Source organism: Cervus elaphus, chromosome 12 (genome assembly GCF_910594005.1).
Source record: "Cervus elaphus chromosome 12, mCerEla1.1, whole genome shotgun sequence".
In the NCBI taxonomy this organism is placed as follows: Eukaryota; Metazoa; Chordata; class Mammalia; order Artiodactyla; family Cervidae; genus Cervus; species Cervus elaphus.
The window spans coordinates 19,701,701-19,726,355 of NC_057826.1; the positions used below are offsets into that span (position 1 = coordinate 19,701,701).

Below are 24,655 nucleotides of genomic sequence, written 5' to 3' on the forward strand. Positions count from 1 at the left end.
AGCCAGCCTTCAGAGGGAAAATGCCAACTTTCCCCAATTACATTCTGGCCTATGACATAAGTAGTTCCACAAAGTATATAAGATGGTAACCAGTCTACCTTCCAGAAATAATACCTCCACGACAGGACATTACTTCAGCAGTCTGAACTTTTTTCTTCTCTCATTTGATCTCAAGAATTCTGAAAAGGGCAAACACTTTCCCTTTTTCACACCGAAGAGAAAAGTGAAACTTGTGAGAATTAATAGGCCTGCCCGGCTGCCAACTTGACTTGGTCCACACTATCTCATACCCAATATGTACCAACCAGCTCGATTCCCCACCCAAACCTGCTCCTCCAGCCTTCCTCATTTCAATACACAGCACCTCCATTATTCCAGTTGCTCAGGCCCTAAACCTTGGTGTTACTTACCCTTGACTCCACTCTTCCTCTCACTCCACATCATTCACCCTTCCATGAACCAAACCATGTTAGCCCCACCTGAGATGAGTCCAAAATCCAGCCACTTCTCATCTCCTCTGCTACTGCACCATCATATCTCACCTAGGTCACTGCTAGACCTTCTCCCTGTCTCCACCTTTGCCCCCACCCCTCATTCTATTCTCTACACATCAGCGCTCTGTCTCTTAAAAATATGTCAGATCAAATCCCTTTGGACAAAACCCGCCGGTGGCTTCCCTTATCACTCAAGAGTTGTCCACTGCTGTATATTCTGGGATGAGAACAGTATCTGCCATCTAGAAGGTGTTCATTGAACATTGCTGATTAGTAAGTGAAGGGAAAATGGCCAAAGTCACAGAACCAGGGCGACACAAATCTTCCAATGTACTTCGGTAAGAAGGAGACCAGATTTGTAATAGCCAACAATCCACATGAGAGAAAACTCTTAAATTTTAATCTGCGTAACTCAATCTCATCGGGTTCAATCCCTGGGTAGGGAAGATCCCCTGGAGGAGTGCGTGGCAACTCACTCCAGTATTTTTGCCTGAAAAATTCCACGGACAGAGGAGCCTGGCAGGCTACAGTCCATCAAGTTGCAAAGAGTTGGACACAACTAAGCATGCACACACACCCAGACTCCATCTTATAACACATAATCAATTCTATGTTGAATTTCTAACAACAAATTAAAATGAAAACATCATTGTATAAAGCCATGAAGTCTCACACTAGGTTATCTGAATTCTATAGACAGTGACACAATGCCACCATAACTCAAGGCCACCTTGCACAAAATCGACAAGGGCTCTAAAAGACTCAGAAGTGAGCACCTAAGAGAAGAGGTGCTAAGCGCTTCTAAATCTCTGCACACTGGCACTACACCAATCATCTGAAACTAGAACTAAGTTTCTAGTGTGTTACAAGTAACATCAGAAAGACAAGCTTCAGAATTGCCTCCTGCCAAAATGACAAAGACAGACTCTCACCTGAGTTAAAATGTTGATTATTTTCAGATAAGAGTGAAACTAATACTAAAACTATTCACCATGATAGAATTTTCTCACTAAAATGTTTCAGTTAAAAACGAAAATTCTAAATTTCTCATTAGCTCTTTCAAAAATATGTCTACTATCTGCAAAAAAGCCCTAAATTTCACTAACTCATAATAATACAGTCTTCCCTGGTGGTTCAGATAGTAAAGCGTCTGCCTCTAATGCAGACAAAGAGTCGAACACAACTGAGTGACTTCACTTTCACATAATAATACATTCACAGAATTTTAACATTTGGTCTCAAAGGAAGTTTAATTCAACCCTCAACCTTCCTACTACAAATGAAAAGGTTACCTGGTTCATAATAAATGAACAATTAAGATTCACTAAATGAACAAATGACCGAAGATCCAAAAGGGGTATAGTGGTGTAGTTGCTAAGCCGTGTCCGACTCTTGCAACCCCAAGGACTATAGCCCGCCAGGCTCCTCTGTCCATGGGATTCCCCAGGCAAGAATACTGGAGTGGGTTGCCACTTCCTTCTCCAGGGTATCTTCCCAACTCAGGAATCAAACCCGGGTCTCCTGAATTGCAGGCAGATTCTTTACCGACTGAGCTACAAGGGAAGCCCACAAGGGGTATATGACTCTTTAAAGATCTGACAATTAGTGGAAAAATCTAGAAGTAGCCAAAACTAGGTGTTTAGATTTCCTTGGGAGTGGGCTTGGAAGTAGGGGGAAAAAAAAAAAACAAGATTTGAAAACCTTATCTGGGTCCTCAGGAAAACCTTAAGCAAAATTCATTAAAGCCTGTTTCCTTTAGTTCTGTTACTTAGAAAAGCACTTGATAAAATAAATTTAGCCAAGACAGATCTCCTTGGAAACCAAGAGGCAGAAATGTCTAGTGTTTTTTTCTTCCTCCACGCAAAGAATATTTAATGTAGGACTATTTTCATGATAAACAGCTACAATTGTTTTGCATCAAAAGTAAAACAGGTGGCCTTTGGCAAAAAGGAAAAATCCAACCAGATGAGAGGAACGGAACACTGAGAAGGACCACATTAATCACTGGAAGATTATCAGCCACATGAGGGCAGGCGCTGTGCATCCTTCTTCCACTAGAAGCACCCACTAGCCCCTGGCATGTGATTGAATGAGTGAGTGAGTCAAAGTCATCCAGTCGTGTCCGACTCTTTGCGACCCCATGGACTATAAAGTCCATGGAATTCTCTAGGCCAGAATACTGGAGTGGGTAGCCTTTCCTTTCTCCAGGGGATCTTCCCAACCCAGGTCTCCCGCATTGCAGATGGATTCTTTACCAGTTGAGCCACAAGGGAAGACCTGGCATGCAGTAGGAGTCAATAAATACTTATGAGTTAATTAGTAAGTAAATGACGCCTTCCAGACCCACCCATGCAGACTTAGATTCATTTGGTCACCCCTAAACAATACCTTGTGCATGCATGAGTGCATGCTAAGTCACTTCAGTTGTGTTCAACTCTTTGCTACCCTGAGAACTGTAGCCTGCCAGGCTCCTCTGTCCCTGGGATCCTCCAGGCAATACTGGAGTGGGCTGTCATGACCTCATCCAGGGGACCTTCCCCACCCAGGGATCAAACCCGTGTCTTTTATGTCTCTTGTATTGGCAGGCAGGTTCTTTACCACTAGCACCATCTGGAATGCCCAAACAATGCCTTGCCTTGTGTATGCAAGCATACTACATCTTTCCTCCACAGAAATTCTACCAATTGTCCCCTCAAGTAATACACTTATCCAAAATATCCTTATAGTTTTATTAAGAAGGTGAAAAAGTATGTCTTATGTAGCCTAAACTACTTACTAAAGGAGCCACTGAGTTTGCTGTTCTGGGTCCAGTCTCTCTCCTTCAATTCAGCCTATACAACTCAGCAAGGTTAATTTTATGTTCTTTGTACATCCTAGAAAATACAACAGTACTGTGGCTAAGTATTCTATTTTTGTGTGGCCCACTGCTATTCATCGAGCAGATACAGAAAATCAGCAATTACTGGACTGGAATGGGAATGACAATAGAGTGTCAAAGAAAAAAACACCACTTAGTGAAAGGTCTCATAATAACTGACCCCCTTTGAAAATCTTGAGATTACTATCAGAGGCTTTCATTAAAAAGACTCTGACAGTAACTTTCTTTAGCACAATTCTAGAACTGACACAGATGGTTTGAGCATTTATACCCATTGAGGTAACACATTCAATCTTCAAGATCAATTCAAGGTTCATCACCTTTTTGAAGCTTCCCCAAGTCATAGGACTCAATATCTGTGAAAACACTTTGTAAACTAGGAAGTGCTAGACTATCGGTTTTATTACACTAGTTGCCAATTGACAGCCTCGCCTACATTCTGCCATTTAAATCATCTTACTTAATTCTTCAAGTGGGTCTAGTCTCCTCCCAAAAAAAGAAGAACTCCTTGAATTGTTTTCTCAATTTCTCTATTATGTCTCTATTTCTCAACACCTACAACAGCATAAGTTAAAAATAAGTGTCACTCGAACTTCCTGACTTCAATATATGTTACAAAACTAATCTAAAAAGTTAAAAGTGGTACTGACATGGTGGTTTAGTCACTAAGTCATGTCCAACTCTTGCGATCTCATGGATTGTAGTCTGCCAGGCTCCTCTGTCCACAGGATTCTCCAAGCAAGAATCCTGGAGTGAGGAGTAGCCATTTCCTTCTCCAGAGGATCTTCCCAATCCATGAATTGAACCTGGGTCTCCTGCATTGCAGACAGATTCTTTACCATCTGAGCTATGAGGGAAGCCCTGATACCACAGAGACAGACAAATAGATCAATGCAATAGAAGACAGCCCAGAAATAAACCATCAAGTATATGGCCAACTGGTCTTCGACAAGGATAGTAAGACCACTGAAGGGAAAAGCACAGTCTCTTCAACATATTCAGCTGAGAAAACCAGATATCTGCATACAAAAGAAGGAAGTCGGATCCTTATCTTACACTATATATAAAAATTAACTCAAAATGGATTAAAGACAGAAGTGTAAGAACTAAAACTATAAAAACACAGAAAACTCCATGCTGTTGGACTTGGCAATGACTTCTTTGATACGATACTAAAAGCAAAAGGGATTGCTTTTTGATGGGATTACATCAAAATTTTCAACTCTCATGCATCAACTGACATAACATAGTAAAAAGGAGATGTATGAAAGGGGAGAAAATATGTGCAAATCATGCACCTGACAAGGGACTAATATTCAGAACATATAAAGAACTCCTACAACTCAATAAGGGGCTAATATCCACAAACTGGAGCCCATTATACAGAGTGAAGTAAGCCAGAAAGATAAAGAACATTACAGCATACTAACACATATATATGGAATTTAGAAAGATGGTAATGATAACCCTATATGCAAAACAGAAAAAGAGACACAGAAATACAGAACAGACTTTTGAACTCTGTGGGAGAAGGTGAGGGTGGGATGTTGCGAAAGAACAGCATGTATATTATCTATGGTGAAACAGATCACCAGCCCAGGTGGGATGCATGAGACAAGTGCTCGGGCCTGGTGCACTGGGAAGACCCAGAGGAATCGGGTGGAGAGGCAGGTGGGAGGGGGGATCGGGATGGGGAATACATGTAACTCCATGGCTGATTTATGTCAATGTGTGACAAAACCCACTGAAATGTTGTGAAGTACTTAGCCTCCAACTAATAAAAAAAATAAAATAAAAAACCACAATATATAAAGAACTCCTACAACTCAACAACAAAAACTCAAATAACCTAATCAAAAAATGAGCAGACTTAAGACATTTCTACAAAAATGATATGCAAATGGCCAAGAAGCATATGAAAAATGCTCAATATAACTTATCAATAGAGAAATGCAAATCAAAACCACAGTGAGACATTACTTCATGCCCATTAGAATGGTTAATATCAAAAAACAATAACAAAGTAACAAGTGTTGGCAAAGAAGGGCAATAACATTGAAACACTGCTGGTGAGAGTGTAAAATAGTATAACCGCTATGAAAATGAGTATGGAGGTTACTCAAAAAAATTAAAAATAGAACCATTATATGATACAGAAATCCTACTTTTGAGTATATATCCAAAGGAACTGAAAACAGGGTCCCAAAGAGAGATGTGAGCATCATGTTCAGAGCAGCACTATTTACAACAGCCAAGAGGTAGAAGCAACCCAAATGTATACCTATGGATGGATGGGTAAACAAAAGTAGTACACACATACAATGTAATATTCCCCAGTAGCTCAGCTGGTAAAGAATCCCCTTCAATGTGGGAGACCCTGGTTCAATTCCTGGGTCAGGAAATCCCCTGGAGAAGGTAAGGGCTACCCACTCCAGTATTCTTGGGCTTCCCTGGTGGCTCAGAGGGTAAAGAATCCACTGGCAATGCGGGAGACCTGGGTTAGATCCCTGGGTTGGGAAGATTCCCTAGAGGAGGGCATGGCAACCCATTCCATTATTCTTGCCTGGAGAATCCCCATAGAGAGAGGAGCCTGGTGGGCTACAGTACACAGGGTCGCAGAGAGTCAGACAGGCCTGAGTACAAAGCACAATATTATTCAGCCTTAAAAGGGAAGGAAATCCTACCACACACCAACAGGAATGAACCTGGAGGACACCATGCTAAGAGAAACGGGCCAGTCACAAAAAGACAAATACCGCACGACACCACTTATATGAGCTATCTTAAAAGGTCAAATTCATAGAAACAGAAAGTAGAATGGTGATTGCCAGGGATGGGGGAAGAGAAAGGAGAAGTTGTTTAGTGGGTATAGTTTCCAATCTGCAAGATGAAAGCAGTCGGAACTTCTGTTTCACAACAATATGAATATACTTAACATGACTAAACTGTACTCTTTTTTTTTTTTTAAACTGTACTCTTAACAACAGCTGAGATGGTAAATTTTACACTATGTGTTCTTTACCCCAGTAATAAAAGTAAGTGCCACATGCAACCACCAAATTGGATTTACTTGTTCTAGCTCCACTGCAGGAGTTCTAAGCAGCCTGATCCTTTCAGCTGCTGGCAGCCGTTTCCAAATTTCTTCCAAGTTGTCTTTTTCAACCAAGGGGACCGTACACATGATCGCAGGCTCTCCTATACCCACCCGAACTGGTTTCCACATGCACCTTATTGTCAAGCATAAATCCAAACATGATATAAAAGCCATTGTGTTCTCAACTGAGTGGGGGAGGAGCATAAAAGAATCACCTGTTGAGTTTCTTCAAGCCACCCATCCACCCAGAGAAATACCTCAGACTCCACTGTGACCCTCCACCCTCCCCTACACACCTGATCCAAACCCTTGAAAAATCACTATTTTTAAAAGCTCCCTTGAAGACAGCCTTCAGAACAATCCCATCGAAAGTGATTATTAGGTTGAGGTTCTCTTAATAAGCCTTTTCTGTGAATCCTATAGCTCTCCAAAACCTATCATGTATCTACTGAAACATTATTTTGTCATGCAATTATTATACCCCATTTCCTATTACAAAGGATCAGTGCTAAGATTCTAATTAAAATAAATAAATAAAGTAACACTGAGGCTCTTTGAAGAATCTCAGGCACTTCTCAAACCAGGAAAGAGATAAGGGTCAGGAACCACATTCAGTCTTAAGCCTCCTAACGGGTTTCCCAAGGGCACATTCTGAGCCAGGAGTCAAACCCCATCCCAAACATATCTATGCACACAGAGTACAGTCTCTCTACATGTGAAATTCCAGCTACTCAGAAATTAGACTTGAGCAAAATATATTGGCAGAAGCTTCTGAGGTCTTTGTTGGGGCAGCCAGAAGTATGGTCAGCGGAAAGGGAGGAGTTAAATCAACTATACACTAACCCTCATTTCAAGAGTAAGAACAACTTGTTTTCAAAGTCTCTGAAAGAAAAGGCAGTATGGTTCGCACAAGTCACATATTTACATTTCTTGCAAAAATACAGGAAAATACTCCTTTCCATTTATTTCCCTAAGTATGTACAGGTGAAAAAAGGAATCAAAGTTAGCCAAACTGGGTGAAAATTTTACAACATACTATTAATATATAATTATATATACCTCCTATAAGCATCTCCATATAAGTACCCTCTGTTCTTAAAGGCATGAAACAGCACAGTTTAGTCATCAGTTATTTCTCTGAAAGCATCAAAAAATGAAAAGAAATCATAAAAACCAACAGTCAGTCAACTGTGAGAACTAAGATTGTAAAAGGAAATGCAAAGACCTTAGAATATATCAAACTATAATTCCTATCTAGGCAAATAATTGAGAATATCAAAAAAAATGAATTAGAAAAAAATAATATAGGAGTCAACGTAAATGACACTGATCAGAGTCAAGTCTTAACTATAGGAACATGGTCATTCAGCACACAGCCCTTTGCTTTTTATCTCTTAATAGCCTCATTCTGAGAAGTCTGGACCTCATTCTAAAAGGAAGCAAGACGTTGAGCCGCAAAAAAACAATCAATGACTATATACTTGTAGCTTTGGTAAAAGGCTTTCTGGGAAAAAATAGAGAAAAGAATAACCAAAATTCACCCTGGTGTCTGTGAAAATCATTTAACCTGGACCTACTCTAGGGGAGGAGAAAGGAAAAAAGGAAGCCAGTGGCCACCACGGCTGGCTGGTCAGTTGGCTCCAGTCGCCTCTAAGTGACCCCTGTGTTTGTGCAAATCAGTAACTCTCCATCTCCAAGTCAGCATTCTCCAACAAGCAAACATTCTCCCCATGCCGCTCCTGAACTGAAAAAAGGGAAATCTAACATTATGTAATTGCCCGTTTCCCACAAGTTAAAGTTAGGCATACTACAATCCTAATTAGAGGGAGAACTTGGTGCAACATGACAAGTAACAAATTAGGAATGAATCCAAAGGCTGAAAATTCTCATCCCAACCTGCAGAGGAAGAGAGAAAAAGCTTCGCCTGCCTCTGTGGCACACCCCACCCCACCAAGGCACTGCTGTTGACTAAAGTCCAACGAAAGAAGCCCCTGACGTTCCTCGTCATTTGGCGTCATCTCTCTAGATCCTCAAGAAAACACTCACGTCCTCTTCACAGCTGGAGTTACGTCACTCCTCCCAGGCAGAAATAAAAGGAGAAAGTGGATGTGGACCAGGCCCTAACCTCAAAAGATACTCCCTGTGCATTCTCTTACCCAGGTGATCACGAACCCAGTCACACTTGTGTTATTCACCCTCACTCAAACCATCTGTGTTTAAGAGATCCAAGGAAAAGGGGATCTTTTCCATGTTTCTACAACTCGCTCCAGTGCTCATCAAAAACCCACCGAAAGAATAAATGAGCTATCACCTAAGAATAATTAACCTAGTCTGTACAAAACCCTTCAAAAACAAAGTGCTATAAAAGTGTGCAGGTTTTGTTTGGCTTTTTTTTTTTTCTTTCAATTAGCTAAGCATAGAAAAAAAACAAAATCCAATAAGGCCAATTTATTTCCCAGACCAAAACAGTACAAGTGCAATAGATAGAAGGTTGTTGGATTGTCAATCTCAAGTGATAGTGGAACACCCCTATTTTAAATAGCACTGAATGTGGAACAAATACAAATTTTTGTACGAGCAATGAAGCAATAACACAACACTTTACCCTCCTGGGGAAAGGGAGAGTCCCTCATCTAAAGGGCAGTCACCCAAGTGGCAAGGAAACCTCTCCTGGCTCAGATCACCCCAGTGGAAGTTGGGTGGGGCTCTATATATATCTCTCATATTTTCAACAGGAAGCTTCTACAACATTTTCCTGTTTTATGTGCAATTATACCTCCACCTAACAAATCCTCCCTAGCCTCACCTCCGAATAACCCTTACCTGTAGCTGAGAGACAAGGTCTGAAGTTGCCATTGTTACAAAAATAAGGGCAGCACAACCACTTTCTTTTACAAATGAAAAATGAATTTAAGAAAGGAAAAAATGGTCAACTACAAATTAAGTCTGGCTTCTCTAAAGTGCATACAAGTATATTATCCTGAGTTTAAAAAAAAAAAAAAAAAACTACAGGTGCTATGATATAAATACTTTTAACTAACTCATAATTTCTTTCTCCAAAACTTCGTAATTTAAGTAACCAAAGCTTAGTTACCGAACACTACATCAATGCAGTTTTCATGGCTTTTCAACCTTCATGTACATTTTGTCTCATTAAGTTTTGCTTTTTCTCATTTTAGATATTTAATAAATACTGAACACTTGAGTGGAGGGTAAAAGTAGTAAATAAATTTTAACATGACAGACTCTAAGATGGGGGGGGACAACAGCAAACAAAAGAATACAGTTAAATCTGAAGACCTGTCTTCCAATCACTGAGTGATCACTGACCAGTTCTCCTATACTCTTCAAAAAAATCACTTCAACTTTCTGGGCTTGTTTCCTCATCTGGATAATGGAGAAGGGCTAAATGATTTATGCTCAAAATCCCTTCTAACCCTAACAATGTATGAATCTGTTCGTCAGAAAGTAAGAACTTGCAATTGCAAATAAAACTATGGTTTCAAGTTTCTTTCATACACATATTCTCAATAATTTCTGCAGCAAAGAGATGAAGCATTGCTACGGAAAAAAATAATAATTCTTTCAGAAAGATAGTTCAGGAAAAGGTTTGACTACTTTTTAATATCCCGTAGCTGGAAAATTTGAAACCCAAACGTTCTAAAGACAAATACTGGGCCCCATTATTTCCAAAATTAATTCAAATAAGTTATAATTCAAAAATAATTGCCAGCTATGCAAAACTTTTATAGGGGTCTCAGGGTATCAGAACATCAAACCAGGGAAGGTCACTACAAATGCCCCACTGCATTGTAAGTTTCTTGAGCCCCAGAACACAGTTTTACACACCACTGGAATCACAGAACTCAGCAGCATGTCTCCCAGACAGAGGCACTCAATAAATACTGTTTGACTTACTACAAACCTCGAAAGATGAAGAATACAGTGATATTATGGAGAGAAACTGTTTTTCTGAATTGGAGACATGAAATTCTGTGATTTGAGTCGAAAGGAAGAAAGATGCATTCTATATCAGACAGCTAGCTCTACTCAAGACTTAGCAACTGAACAACAAAGCTCAACATTATAGGGATGAGTTAGTCTGTCTTCTTTACACAACGTCCAATTTCATCAGTTTACCAAAAGGTTCAAATCTGCAATGTCACCTGAAAATCTTCGGACTAGGTATACTTCATATGTACACTGACATGGACCAATAGAAATGATGGCAGGACAGTGAGGACCAATAGGAAGCATATATTCATGTTACCGTCAATCACTACATACATTCCCCTAAACTGCAAAGACTGAGGGGATCTGTACTCTTACACATGCTCCGCCTATCCTCATGTTCCTGTTTCACAGCTCAAAGAGAGAGAAAACAGCCATTCATTGAAAAACTCAAACTGATAGAACAGATACACGTCCCAACTCACAGTCAACCAAGGTCCTCCAAAGTCTCTGCAAAATCGCTCATCTCCAGCAATCTTCGATCTATGGCTTCGAAAAAATTACTAGAAGGTATTTTTCAATAGTTGTTTTAAAAAAAATTCAAGACGTGGCCAGGGATAAGGGTGGAGAGACCTACATCAAAATTACACATCTAATTCAATGCAAAAGCAAAGTAAGAAAACCAGGAAATCACAGTGAAAGGACAGAGTTCAAAGACTCTTACTGTAAATTTGAGTGAGCTGCTTTGCAGTTAGTATTGCAATTATTACCAGGAGTTCTTCAACCTCATCATAGAATCCTATGATGAAGTCACAATTAATTCTGCCTGACACTTCAGATCTAAAAGTTCACCGCAGCAGAACAGCAATTTCAAACTAAAGGAGCAGTACCAGCAACCACAGAGAAGCTAACAGCAACACCTGCTGACCATCGTGAGCCACCTGCCAAACTTGTTCTCTCACTCAACCAGAGAAATAATGATACAGTCAACTTCAGGAGTCCTTTACTTAAGTATCATGGGATACGAAAATAAGTTATCAGCCACAAAATACCATTCACCCCTCAAAATCTCTTGTTTTGCTCCTAACCATTTATGTGCAAATCATCACCCAAAGCATTTTAAATGCACTGTTAATTGCTAATGCCTAAGTATAAATAATTTATTTCATGGGAAAAATGTTTTAACATTAATTTTCTCCTTAAGAACTGGCACGTCATCTAATAGACACTTCAGTGACCATAAACTGCTTTATGAAAACCTTTTATATGAAACTACTCCTGATACCACTGTTTTATATTATTTCCATCAGATTTTTTTTTTTTTTAATTCTGGTAAAGGTGGCTTAATTGTAGCTTTGGAAAAAATGAAAAAGAGGAAAGTGAAGGTTATTAGATCCAGATTATATAGAAAATTAATACTGTTACTAAACTGGGTGCAGACAATGATTCTACAGGACTTTATCCTGTACTTTTCCAAAATATTAAGTGAGAGAATCTTTGCCTGGGATGAATATTCCATATGAGAAGATGAGAGAAAGTTGACACTTAACTCCCACAGAGTAGGAGTACAAAAACAATGGCTTGAAGAGTCTGAGTCAGAGTTTCAACATGAAAGGTTTGCTTTATAGAGGAAACGCCAACCCCAGTTCATCCAGACAGACCTGGAACCTGATGAAAGTCGACACCTCTACTCTGAAATTTGCATCGCATCACAGGCTCCCAGTTTACAAATGTAATCGTTTAGCAGGTAGTAAGAATTTCACTGAGTGCTGCCTCTAAAATACCCGTCAAGAAAAATAAAATTTGTAAGGTAAATGCATCCTAGGGTCCATTAGTTTTGCTTCTCTTCAAAACGAATACCAACAACTCAATTAAACATCTTCCTTGAAAGTGAGCCACTTCCCTCGTCTCTATGTTCTCCAAATGGTGAACCGATGAAATTTCAACCTGCCCAACAAGATTACTTGTCCACCTAGAAATGCCATGGAGCGATAGAGAGCTTGGCAAATTTCCTTTAAGGTCAGGATCGAAGTTGGAAACAGATGGGGCGAAGAAGAAAAAGTTCTTTTTTGCAGTACCTTCTCGACGCCTCGGCCCTCTCGAGGTTTACTTGCTCCAAGAAAAAGCATGTTAGAGCATCCTAGGATTTCGCTCCCAACCAGACCCCCGGGAGAGAAATGAACCACCCACGGGCACCGAGCCGCTCTTCCCCCTTTCTCACGATCAAACCTCTCGGCCTATCCCTCCAGCACAGCGTGCAAAGCGCTCACCCAGGTGACTGAAGGGGAAGGGTCAGCCCGGTGGAAACGAGAGCGGCTGGGTGGGCGCAGCCACCCCGACCGGGGCGCGGGTCTCCCGGCCTCTCGCACAAGCGCCTGGCGGAGAGTTGTGCAGATTCAGATTCCGAGGTGCGCGCGCGCGCGCGCGCGCCGGGCGCGGTGCAGCTCGGACTCGCCCCCGCCGGGTTGCGCTATCAGCACGCCACCACATCGGAAATTAAAAACTTTGACCGGCCTCCCGGTGTACTGCTCCGTGTCCCGGACCCGCGCCCCAGCCAGAAATGGGGTAGGGGCTGTCAACAGTCTTGCACCCCTCAACTCCCCTCCCCGAACCCCGGGCGCCGGAGCCACTTACCGCTCGGCCCGGCCTCCCGGTGCCGCCGCGCGTCCGGGCGCGTCCGCCGCGCGCTCTCCCTGGGGGGAAAAAAAGAGAGAGAAACCGTGTAGATGGTCGGCGCGCGCTCACTCGCCGCCTCCTCTGCGGATAACAGCGGGCGGCGAGGCCGGGTCGGGCGCCGCGCGGGGCGGGGGGGGGGGGGTGGCTCGGGGGAGGTGGAGGCGCAGTCAGCCCAACTCCCGAGCCTGGATCCGAAGGGGACCCAGAATGCAGGCTGGAGAAAAGCCGGAGGGGGGAGCTGCGCTCTCGGTGGAGTGGGGGGGCACTCAAGTCCCTGGGCATCAACTATTGTCTGGGCGCTCGGGTCACCGCTCGCGCCGCCTCCGAGGTTCAGCGCCCCCCATCCCGCCCGCCTGCCCCCCCCTCCAAAAGAAAGAGCCGAGGGGGCGGCCGGCGCAGAAAGTGAGTGCGGAGTGGCTGGGGGTGGGGGGGGAGGTCCGTGGTGGACGCCGGGGAAAGGGGAGGTGCGTGCCAAGTGGGGGGGAGGGGACAGGTAACTGCAAGACGGGGGGCGAGAAGGCCCGGGAGGGTTGGTGGGGGAGGAAATGGGGAGGGAGCCACGGAGGCGGGAGAGGATGGAGCGGCTTGTGGGGGGGCCGGGGTGGAGGGGTGGACGGCCTTTGAAGCCCAGACCTGGCCCTCCCCGGGGACCCTCCTCCCGAGGACTCAGCGGCGCTCTGACTTTCGCTCACTTGCTCACGCACACAGTGAACTCGCTCACAAAGTTGCCGGCGGTGGCAGCGCCGCACTCGCCCTTCCCCTCCCCTCCCCTTCCCTCCCCGCTCGCCCGCCCCATTCCTTCCCCTCCTTCGCTCCCTCCCACCGTCCCTCCCCAAGTCTCGGGTGAGATCACTGCTGTGCTGTTCAGCGCTGCGCTCAAATCTCGCGAGAGAAGCGACAACTCAGCCCAGACGGCGGGGGAAGTAGAACGAGTTAGAAGATGATGGGGGGGCAGGGGACCGCGGAACTCCTAGTTGCTATGACGACGGCAAAGCCCTGGATTCCTGTCTCCTGCAGAGAGCCCAGGCTGCAAACGTGGGTGCAGGTTTCCAACCTGAACCTTCCCTTGCCCGACGCCCTAATAATGGTGGGGAAAGCAAGGGCTGGAAGTGGGAAAAGGACTTTTAAACCTCTTCGAGAGGGTTACCTGTAGAAGATCAGCATTATAACATCTGGCCAAATTTGGCAAATGAGGCTAATTATTTAAGAGGTCCTGGGACAGATTTCTGCCATAGAAGTCAGCACATCTGTGAACCCCCAATTTCTTACCATATATTCAGTTTTTCAACCTTCCTGTCTTAACGTCAGCCCCCAATCTCTACCGACTCCATACTCTCCAACCACTCCATTCGCTCTTCCCCGCCGCACCTCTTGCCCCCACCCCCCACCCCCACCGCAACTCCTTTTCGCCACTGCCACGACCAGGCTGAGCTCCTCGAGGATCTGCCTTATCCATCTTTGTATTCTCAGCGCTTCCGCAGGCTCGGTACATAGTAGGTATTTATTTAATGTCGGGGCGGGGGAATGAACGCAAAAGCTATGCTTGTCCTCAGTACCTCAGAACCGTCACCTTCCCGGGAAAGTGGGCCTAGACTGTAAGTTTCTGCTGCATAGTTTTGTTTTTGACTTTGTTAAACTGTTCTCCTCTTTCTGTTACACAGAATTATCTGTTTTTCAGTATTTATAATCCCTCGTTTCTCTTTTTCCATCTTTGTCTCAAAAAAAAAAAAAAAAAACCCTATTCACCATGGAGAGGGGGAATCATGAAGCTTCTTCAGGCGCCATCATCCCTACTCCAAAATGTAGAAATTTTTCTTTAGGGGAGTGTGTGTGTGTGTGTGTGTGTGTCTGTGTGTGTGTGTCTGTGTGTGTGTGTGTTAGGGGACTGTGTGTGTGTGTGTGTGTGTGTGTGTGTGTGTGTTAGGGGACTGTGTGTGTTAGGGGACTGTGTGTGTGTGTCTGTGTGTGCGCGCGCTCAGGCTGTCCAACTCTTTGCGAGCCCCATGGACTGTAGCCTGCTCATGGACATGTAGCCCCATGGACTGCAAGCTCCTCTATCTGTGGAAGTTTCCAGGCAAGAATATTGAAAATGCTGTTTACCTCTCCAGGGGATTTTATATACTCACTCCTAAGTAAAATGGATACTGTAACTAGAAGTTAAGCTTAAACTTTTATATCAAAATGAATAAGTAAAAATAGATTTCATGGTATGTGAATTATATCTCAATTTTAAAAGTTCATCCCTATTTACATAAATATGGGAAAACCATTATTTTTAAATCATTTTTAAACCATTATTTAAATCAATCCCTTGGAACTAGAAACCCATAAAGATTCTTTTAGGTTAGGTGCAAACTTAAATGTTATGTCACTGAAAGCTTTTATGTTAGAAACCTAGTGATATAATGATAAAAAGTACTGGACAAAGACAGGAAAATAGGATATGAATTTTTCTGTGTTGCTAATAATTGAGTCTCCTAGAGAAGTTATTTAATCTTTCTGATTGTTCATCTCTAAAATGAGATGTAGTCCACATGTTAGGTCATTACAGTTTAAAATTCTATGGCTCTTACACCTATACAAATTGTCAGTAACAACAGATATTTTCCGTTTATGTCAAACAGTTTTTAAAATAAGTGTTTCATTTTAAAGTAGCTGAGTTTCACCAAGTTCAGCTACATGTTGACAGGTTGCTTTTAAAGTTCTCTTTTCTCAAGTATTAAAAAAAATTAACCATGTTACAGTAATTTCAAAGGGAATCCATTGTTCTTTATTTGCTTTTACACTAACTCAAAACAGATTTCTTGTTATTTAATAAATATGCCAACTCAAAACAAAAACCCAAATTAAATACATCCACAACCCCTCCAAAAGCAACCAGAAGAAGGAAAGTTGGAGGGAAGGAAGGGAAGAAGGAAGGAACCAAGGAAGGAAAAATCGAAGGAAGAATGGAAAGAAGAGTAAGTCTTAAATTCACAGACCAGTATGTTTAACATCAAATTTTTACAAAGAAACATATTGGAGCATCACCATCAATCCCCTTGATCTGTTTTCAGGAACTGTCTTTCATAACATAGCACTGTATTGTAAATAGGCTGTTTTGTTCATTCACCCTGGCTCAACTTTTAACATAATTTTGCCCTTAAAGGATGGCTGCCAATCTGTATCCACAAACACAGTACAATTTCAAGGCCACCTGTTTTATGACTCCCGGATAGCCATTTGATACATTTGCAATAACTGACCCAAGTGCTAGCCAAATCTATTAACTTTCTCCAATGTTCCTTATGAGGCTCAAGAGATAGATATTAGAGTCAAGTTACAAAGATAATTTCCCTAACCTTCATGCATAGTGGAATAGTAGAGATTGTCCTAGGGACCAAAAACTACTCTTTCAAGACCCTAGGCAACTATTTACCCCTAATTCGTGGCAAAACTTTCACCAGTACTTCTGAAAAAGATAAAACGCAAAATCCACCAAAGCTGAGGTTCCAGCTTCATGGCTCTCTGGATCAGGCACTCTGTCTGCATCTTCCCTGACCTTCCTGGAGTTTCCAAATAGCAGATAAGGGGCAGCAGGAGAGGGAAAGGAAAATAGAGTTTGTCAAGCACAGATTAGATCTCAATCACTTCCTGTCCCCTCCTTCTGTTGGCTCTCTACCCACCTCTGCCCAGCCCCCTCCCTGATATGCTCCAGGGATGTGTAACCTTTCCTCTGATAAGAACTCCCTCCCTGTTCACTTCTTAGTTTGTTACAACTCTATGGACAGTTGAATTCATTTCCTCTGGTTATTCACTTCTACTCAACAACATGCCCTAACATACCAAATATGGAATGAATTTTAACACAAAAGTCTTACCAAGCGAGGAAAATATACAGTTTTAATATTATAAACATGGATTCACATTTGTATGTTTTACAGTTAAAATGTGGTTTATCCAGCCTATTATCATTTCACATGATAGCCTCTGTTACTGGTTATACATCTATAGGACGTTACTAACTGATATTCAGAGAAATGACTCACCCATAAAAAAGGACCAAAGTGCCCCCTCAAATCACTCAAGATTAAATTATATCTAACGCTGTTTCACTGTTAGGGTTTAATTGTTTCAACCCAGGTGATATAACTCTATTGACCTGAATACTAGGAGTCTTAGAACACCTAAGCAAGGGAAAAACATTTCCAGAAAGACATCTTCTGCTTCATTGACTACGCCAAAGCCTTTGACTGTGTGAATCACAACAAACTGTGGAAAATTCTTCAAGAGATGGGAATACCAGATCACCTGACCTGCCTCCTGAGAAATCTGTATGCAGGTCAAGGAGCAACAGTTAGAACTGGACATGAAACAGTGGACTGGTTCCAAATTGGAAAAGGAGTATGTCAAGGCTGTATATTGTCACCCTGCTTCTTTAACTTATATGCAGAGTACATACGAAATGTTGGACTGGATGACGCACAAGCTGGAATCAAGATTGCCAGGAGAAATATCAATAACCTCATATATGCAGATGGTACCACCTTTATGACAGAAAGCAAACAGGAACGAAAGAGCCTCTTGAAAGTAAAAGAGAGTGAAAAAGCTGGCATAAAACTCAACATTCAGAAAACTAAGATCATGGCGTCTGGTCCCATCACTTCATGGCGACTAGATGGGGAAACAATGGAAACAGTGACAGACTTTATTTTCTTGGGCTCCAAAATCACTGCAGATGGTGACTGCAGCCATGAAATTAAATGTGCTTGCTCCTTGGAAGAAAATCTATGACCAACCTAGACAGCATATTAAAAAGCAGAGACATTACTTTTGTCAACAAAGGTCCGTCTAGCCAAAGCTATGGTTTTTCCAGTAGTCATGTATGGATGTGTGAGTTGGATCATAAAGAATCTAGCTGAATGCCAAAGGATTGATGCTTTTGAACTGTGGTGTTGGAGAAGACTATAGAGAGTCCCTTGGACTGCAAGGAGATCCAACCAGTCAGGACTGATGAAGCTGAAGCTCCAACATTTTGGCCACCTGATGCAAAGAACTGACTCATTGAAAAAGACCCTGATGCTAGAAAAGTTTGAAAGCAGGAAGAGAAGGGGATGACAGAGGACAAGATGGTTGGATGGCATCACCAACTTGATGGACGTGAGTTTGAGCAAGCTCCAGGAGTTGGTGATGAACAGGGAAGCCTGGCGTGCTGCAGTTCATGAGGTCACAAAGAGTCAGACACGACTGAGTAACTGAACTGAGCTAGAACACCCCACTCTCCCGTTCAGATAAAGTATTTATTACATGTTTGAAACATCAACTACTTTATAATCAATGAACATTTCTTCGCAAAGCTACTACACTTCCTGTCCACTCTCTCACTCTTCTAAAGGATTGTTTCATACTTTCTCCTCCTCCTTCAAACGTCCTGCTTATTACTTACAGATAACTGCCACACTGCTTCTTTTTTTTCTTTTTTTCCCCACATTTTGGCCAACTAGCACAGCTTGTGAGATCTTAATTCCTTGACCAGGGATCGAACCCTCACCTTCTGCAGTGGAAGCACGGCAGAGTCTTAACCACTGGACTGCCAGGGAACTCCCCGGCCATGCTTCTTTCCTTAGTATAATAGAGGCAATCAGAAGAGAACTTAGCACATACTCCATTCCTCCCTATCTACCAACCCACCTACATCTGTCTGCATGTACTCTCTGCCCTCCTGGCACTTAGGAAAAATTCTCAGTATTCTTAGCCAAGGCTAACCTCGCCACCTATATACCCGTTCTTTGACTCCAGGACATTGATTCAGCAATTGTCACCTCTCTGTCCTGCATCAGGAAAATTTCCCCCTGTAGAATCGTTTCTGAGTGCTTATAAACATGCTGTTAATATCTGCCTCGTAAAAAATAAAACATTTCCTAGATTCCATATCTTTCCGCTGCTTCACTTTGCCACTGGAGTCATCAAATGTTTTTCTCACACTTGCTATTCCTCTCCTCCCATTGTCTTGAATCCTCTCTGAGCAGCCTTCCTCTTTGACCACTGCAGGGTAAATAGGTCTTTGCAAGGTCCCTGGTGACTGCCTCATTGCTAAATCCAGTAGGCAGTTCCCATCCTCACCTCATTTGACTTCTCATCCTATGGGGAGAGGTTGATCACGCTTATCCTTGAAACACTTTTCTTCACATGGCTTCTAGATTAAGAGTTTGTCCTGAGTGATGTATACACACTACTGTATATAAACTAGATAGCCAACAAGGACCTACTGTATAGCATGGGGAACTTTACTCAATATTCTGGAATAACCCACATGGGAAAAGAATCTGAAAGTGAATATGTATAACTGAATCACTTTGCTGCATACCTGAAACTAACAGAACATTGTAAATCAACTATACTTAAATTTTTAAAAAATAATAATAATGTGAGGGGAAGGATAAATTAGGAGCCTGGGATTATACACACTGCTATATATAAACTAGATAACCAACAAAGATCTACTATATAGCACAGGGAACTCAATATTCTGTAATAACCTATATGAGTGAAGAATCTGAAAAAGAATATATGCATGCTAAGTTGCTTCGGTCATGTCTGACTTTTTGCAGCCCTGTGGACTATAGCCCACCAGTCTTGTCCGTCCATGGGATTCTCCAGGCCAAAATACTGGAATGGTTTGCCTTGCCCTTCTGTAGGGGATCTTCCTAACCCAGGGATCGAACCCAAGTCTCTTATGTCTCCTGCGTTGGCAGGCAGGTTCTTTACCACTAACGCCACCTGGGGAGCCTCAAAAAGAATGAATACATATGGATGTATAATTGAATCACTTTGCTATGCACTGAAACTAACATAACATTGTATATCAACTATAAGCCAATAAATTTTTAAAGAAATAAATTTAAATTTTTAAAAAAGTTTGTCTTGATTCTTCTCCTACCTTTCTGGCCTTCTCAGTATTGAACCTCTAAACATAGAAGTCCCCAGAACTCAGTCCTTAGACAGCTTCTCATTGTGGTCTCTTATTCAGTCATGGCAATCTCACCAGTCCTGTAGCTTAAAAGCCATCCATATACTGACACCTCCCAAATTTCCAGTCCAGAAATTTCCACCCACATCTCCAGTCCAGACACCTCCCCAGACTCCAGAGTTGAACATCCACCTCTAACCCAACATCTCAGATTGGTTGTACAGTTGGTATCTCTAGCTTTACATGTCTAAAACTGGAAAGCTCCAGATATTCCTCCCAAACCAGTGCCCTCCTACAGTTTTCCCTACCTCACTTAAGGGTAGCCTTCCAGAGATTCGGAGGTTTTTGTTCAGAGCAAAAGTCTTAAGAGTCATCTTGACTCTTCTGTGGCTCTCAGAGCACACATTAGACCTGCAGTGAATTCTGTTGGCTCTTCCTTTGAAATATGTGCAGAATGCAATCATCTTCCTCTGCAAGGCTCCCTCTCTGATTCAAGTCATTTCTCACTTGGATTATCACAAGAGTCTCTGTCACTGATCTCCTGATTCCTGCCCTTTCTCTCAATATTTTATTTGATACACAGGACCAGAGTGTGGAGCATAAGCAACTCAGATCAGGTCATTTCTCTGCTCAAAAGCCTTCCAGGCTTTCTCCTCACGCTCTGAGAAAAGGTCAAAGTTCCTGTTCTGGCCTGGAGAGCTGTTTATTCTCCCATCTAGATCTCTGACCTCAACTCCTTCCTCCCACCCCCAGCAGCCCCATGCCAGCCACATCTGCATCTCTCTGTTGTTTGAATTCACCAGTCACCCTCCTGCCAAACTGGCCTTTGTTCTTCCCTCTGCCCAGAACACTGTTTCCCCAGGTGTCTGCTTGACTCACTTTCTGAGTTCCTTTAGGTGTCTGTTCCAAGGTAACCTGGTTGGTCACTGGCCATCTTGCTCTTGGCTGCTGTCTTTCCTCCTGTGATATCTTGCTGGGGGTGGACACCCCTACCCTTGGGTTGTGTCTCCCAGGCTTCCTCGTCTGAGGTCTTCAGCTGCCTGGGTTTAGCCGCTGAGAAGCAGGAGAGGAATATGAGAACGTGGAAAGGGCAGAACTTTCTCCTCCTCGCTGTCTGCCTCAGGCAGTGTCTTAGTAGCAGATAGTAATGTATCTCTTCTTTGGCCCCAGGCTGTACTGGGTGAGAACTATCTCTGGCTCTGGTGATATCTTTAGCCTAAAGGTGACAACAACTTTCTGGTGTTAAGAATCTCTGGATTGCCCCATCATCCTGGTTGGCCTCTCAGCCCTCCTATTACCTGTATAACAGTTCCCCAATGTTAAATTCCTTTTTTTTTTTTTTTTTTTGAATTATCAATTCTGGTTTCCATTCTCCTAACTGGAACTTGACAGTTACACTCACTCACCCTTTATGAAATAGCAGCCACTCCAATCTCATACTCCCTAGGCTCCTCGCTCAACTTTCTTCTTCTCTGGAGTCCTTATCACTCCCAGCCACATTTAATTGTTTGCTAGTTTACCGTCTGTCTCTCATCTAGAATGTCTGCTTTGTTCCTGCTGTTTCGAGCACCTAGAACAGTGTCTGCCACATAGTAGGGACTCAACGCATGCTCCTGAATGAGCAAATAGTGCTGTTGTAAAGACGAAGTAAAAGGGCTAACAGTAAGGTCGGCAAACTAGTTCTCCATGCCGGAATTGCCTGGAACCTGGGTTACCTTCCATGGCAAAAGTTACTTTACAGGGCTTCCCCGGTGGTCCCGCAGTTGAGAATGTACCTCAATGCAGGGGACACCTGTTCAGTCCCTGCTGCAGGAAGATCTCACATGCTGTGGAGCAGCTGAGCCCATGCATCACAACTACTGAGCCTGTGCCCTAGAAGCTGTGAGCCACAACGACTCAGCCCACTTGCCACCACCACTGAAGCCCAGGGGCCCAAGAGAAGCCACCACAATGAGAAGACCTCGCACCACAACTAGAGGTGTGTGGGTTTTCTCTAGTTACACCCCACTTGCCGCAACTAGAGAAAGCCCACGCAGGAATGAAGACCCACCACAGCCAAAAAAATTAGATAAATCTTAAAAAGAAAATTACTTTACAGATGAGGTTAAAGATCTCGCAATGGGGAGATTATCCTGGATTATCCAAGTGGGCCTAATACAATCCTAAGAGGAAGGTGGAGAAGCAGAATCAGGGAAGGAGTACTGACCGTGGAAACAGAGTCAGGGGAGAGAGGTGATCACGCTCCGCATGGGGGGATGGCTCCATGAGCCAAGGAGTATAGGCAGCCTCTAGAAGCGAGAAAAAGGCAAGGGGAATGACTTCTCCCCTAGAGCCTCCAGAACGATTACAGCCCTGCTGACAGCTTGATTTTAGCCTGGTGAAACCCACTTTGGACTTCTGACCTCTATAACAGCAAGACAATACATTTGTGTTGTTTTAAGCCGGGAAAATTGTAGTAATTTGACACAGCAGCAACAGGAAACTAATACATGGAGTTTTCTCAGTGTATAAACTCTTAGGCAGGATATGTGTCTTGTCTTGTTTACGCTTAAATCCCCACTTTCTAGCATAGTTTCTAAGACAAGCAAGGCATTCAATAAATGTTTATGGAATAAATGAACAAGGTTTAACAGCAAAGGAGAATTAGGGCTCCCTCCTGATGGAAAGGCCAAATTGCTAAGCGACTTTACCCAATATTAGAAAGGGGAGAAAGCATCTTGCTATTAGGAAGCTTCCTTGAGCTTTTTGAGCCATGAAGATATCGGGGCCTAGAATATGGAGGCAATCTAGGGTTTAGGCACCCACGTGAGCCAGAGAGAAGTAAGGCTAGTCAGAAGGGGCTTTGTGTGACATGTTTAGGAGCTTGGGCTTTATTCTGTAGGCAACAGGGAGCCATTGAAGGATTTTCATCAAGGCAGAGACATATTCAAACATATTTGTACCAGGAGATTACAGCATGCTTAAAGCTTGAGATTTAGAAATCCATCGGTCAGACAAGAGGTCAGAAATAGAGTCATAAATGGGGGCGGTAGCTTATAATCACTGATATATCATATCAAATCACATTTTAATTAAAATCACCCTCACAAATTTTCTCATCCCTCTCATAGGTATCTTCTTTTGAAATGTACTCCATTGGGCTGTTCACACCATTCCTGGTTCTCTGATTTTTTGGTTGTTGTTACCGTGGCTCAGTAAAAATCCCAGGAGAACTCAAAGTCCTGGTTCATCCATCCTTTTGACCCTTTTCTGTATAGACATCAACACATATGACTCCAGCCGTCATTTGTAAAAGAAATCATCTCTGGATCATTTGAAATGTTTTTATTCACCCCTCCAATTGCATTTTATTTCAGGGAACTCTTTGCTCTTTTAAATAACTTGAATAATCTCTTAGGAGCTGGAAATTTCCTTCCTCTCACCCTTGTCTCTTTAGTCCTTTCATCAGATTTCATGGTTGAGGATGTGTCAGAGGAAGAAGGTGGGGGGGAAAAAAGGTCTCTCTCCACTCCTGTGTCTTTTTTAAATCCCTAGAAATGAAAAAAAGACTTGCTCATAACTTGGAAGTGGTGGGCTGAGGCCTCCTAGAACCATCTGGCTTGTTCCCTTGCCAGCCAGAGCCGAGGCAGCATTCACAAGGACCCAGGAACTGCAGGGTCTCTTGAGCTTGCAGCTGCCTGAAGACTTCCAAGGAGAGCGCAGCAAGATTCTGCAGGAGGAATCACACTTGCCGTGTTTCTGAGTGCAGGGGACATGTGTAATGAGAGTGTCCCTCAGTGGGCACACCAAGCAGCACAGCTGGATCATAAAGCCATCTAGCCTTTACTGAAGAGCAAAGAGGGAAGAAAGAGCAACACTGCTAGTTCACATACACCCAGGACCTTAAAACAACTTTATTTTCTTGGACTCCAAAATCACTGCGGACAGTGACTGCAGCCATGAAATCAAAAGACGCTTGCTCCTTGAAAGGAAAGCTATGGCCAACCTAGACAGCATATTAAATAACAGAGACATCACTTCGTCAACAGAGGTCCATATAGTCTAAGCTGTGGTTTTTCCGGCAGTCAAGTATGGATGTGAGAATTGGACCATAAAGGCTGAGCACCAAAGAATTGATGCTTTCGAACTGTGGTGCTGGAGAAGATTCTTGAGAGTCCCTTGGACTGCAAGGAGATCAAACCAGTCAAGCCTAAAAGAAATCAACCCTCAATACTCATTGGGTGCTGAAACTGAAGCTCCAATACTTTGGCCATCTGATGCAAAGAGTCAGTTCATTGGAAAAGACCCTGATACCTGGAAAGATTGAAGGCAGGAGGAGAAGGGGATGACAGAGGATGAGACGGCTGGATGGCATCCTCTACTCAATGGACATGAGTTTGAGCAGACTCGGGGAGATAGTGAAGGACAGCGAAGCCTGGTGTGCTGCGGTCCATGGGGTCGCAAGGGGTAGAACACAACTGAGAGATTGAACAACTACAACGACAAAAGCTCAGCACGACCCTGGATTTCCCAAGTCACCTTTTAGTGATGACGCTGTTAAAAATCTCTTTCCATTCCACTGAGTCTTTTCATCGATGGGAAGGTGGGGGGAAGAGTAGTGATTAGTACATTTA

At 43.0% G+C, this 24,655-nt stretch overlaps 1 protein-coding gene across 7 annotated transcripts in view; it reads right to left on the bottom strand.

Moving 5' to 3' along the window:
- Positions 1–13,839, bottom strand: part of SIPA1L1 (signal induced proliferation associated 1 like 1) — a 366,852-nt gene extending 353,013 nt beyond the window's left edge. For 2 of the 7 annotated variants that reach the window (XM_043920094.1, XM_043920089.1), the window contains exons 1-2: positions 13,727–13,785; positions 13,052–13,110 (exon numbers count right to left, since the gene is read on the bottom strand). The gene's annotated coding sequence lies outside the window, so the exon portion shown is untranslated. Of the gene's footprint in view, positions 1–12,687; positions 12,829–13,051; positions 13,246–13,726 lie in introns of those variants that run through there. The other 5 variants (XM_043920095.1, XM_043920091.1, XM_043920090.1 and 2 more) reach the window with 4 other exon arrangements.
- Positions 13,840–24,655: the final 10,816 nt, after the last annotated feature.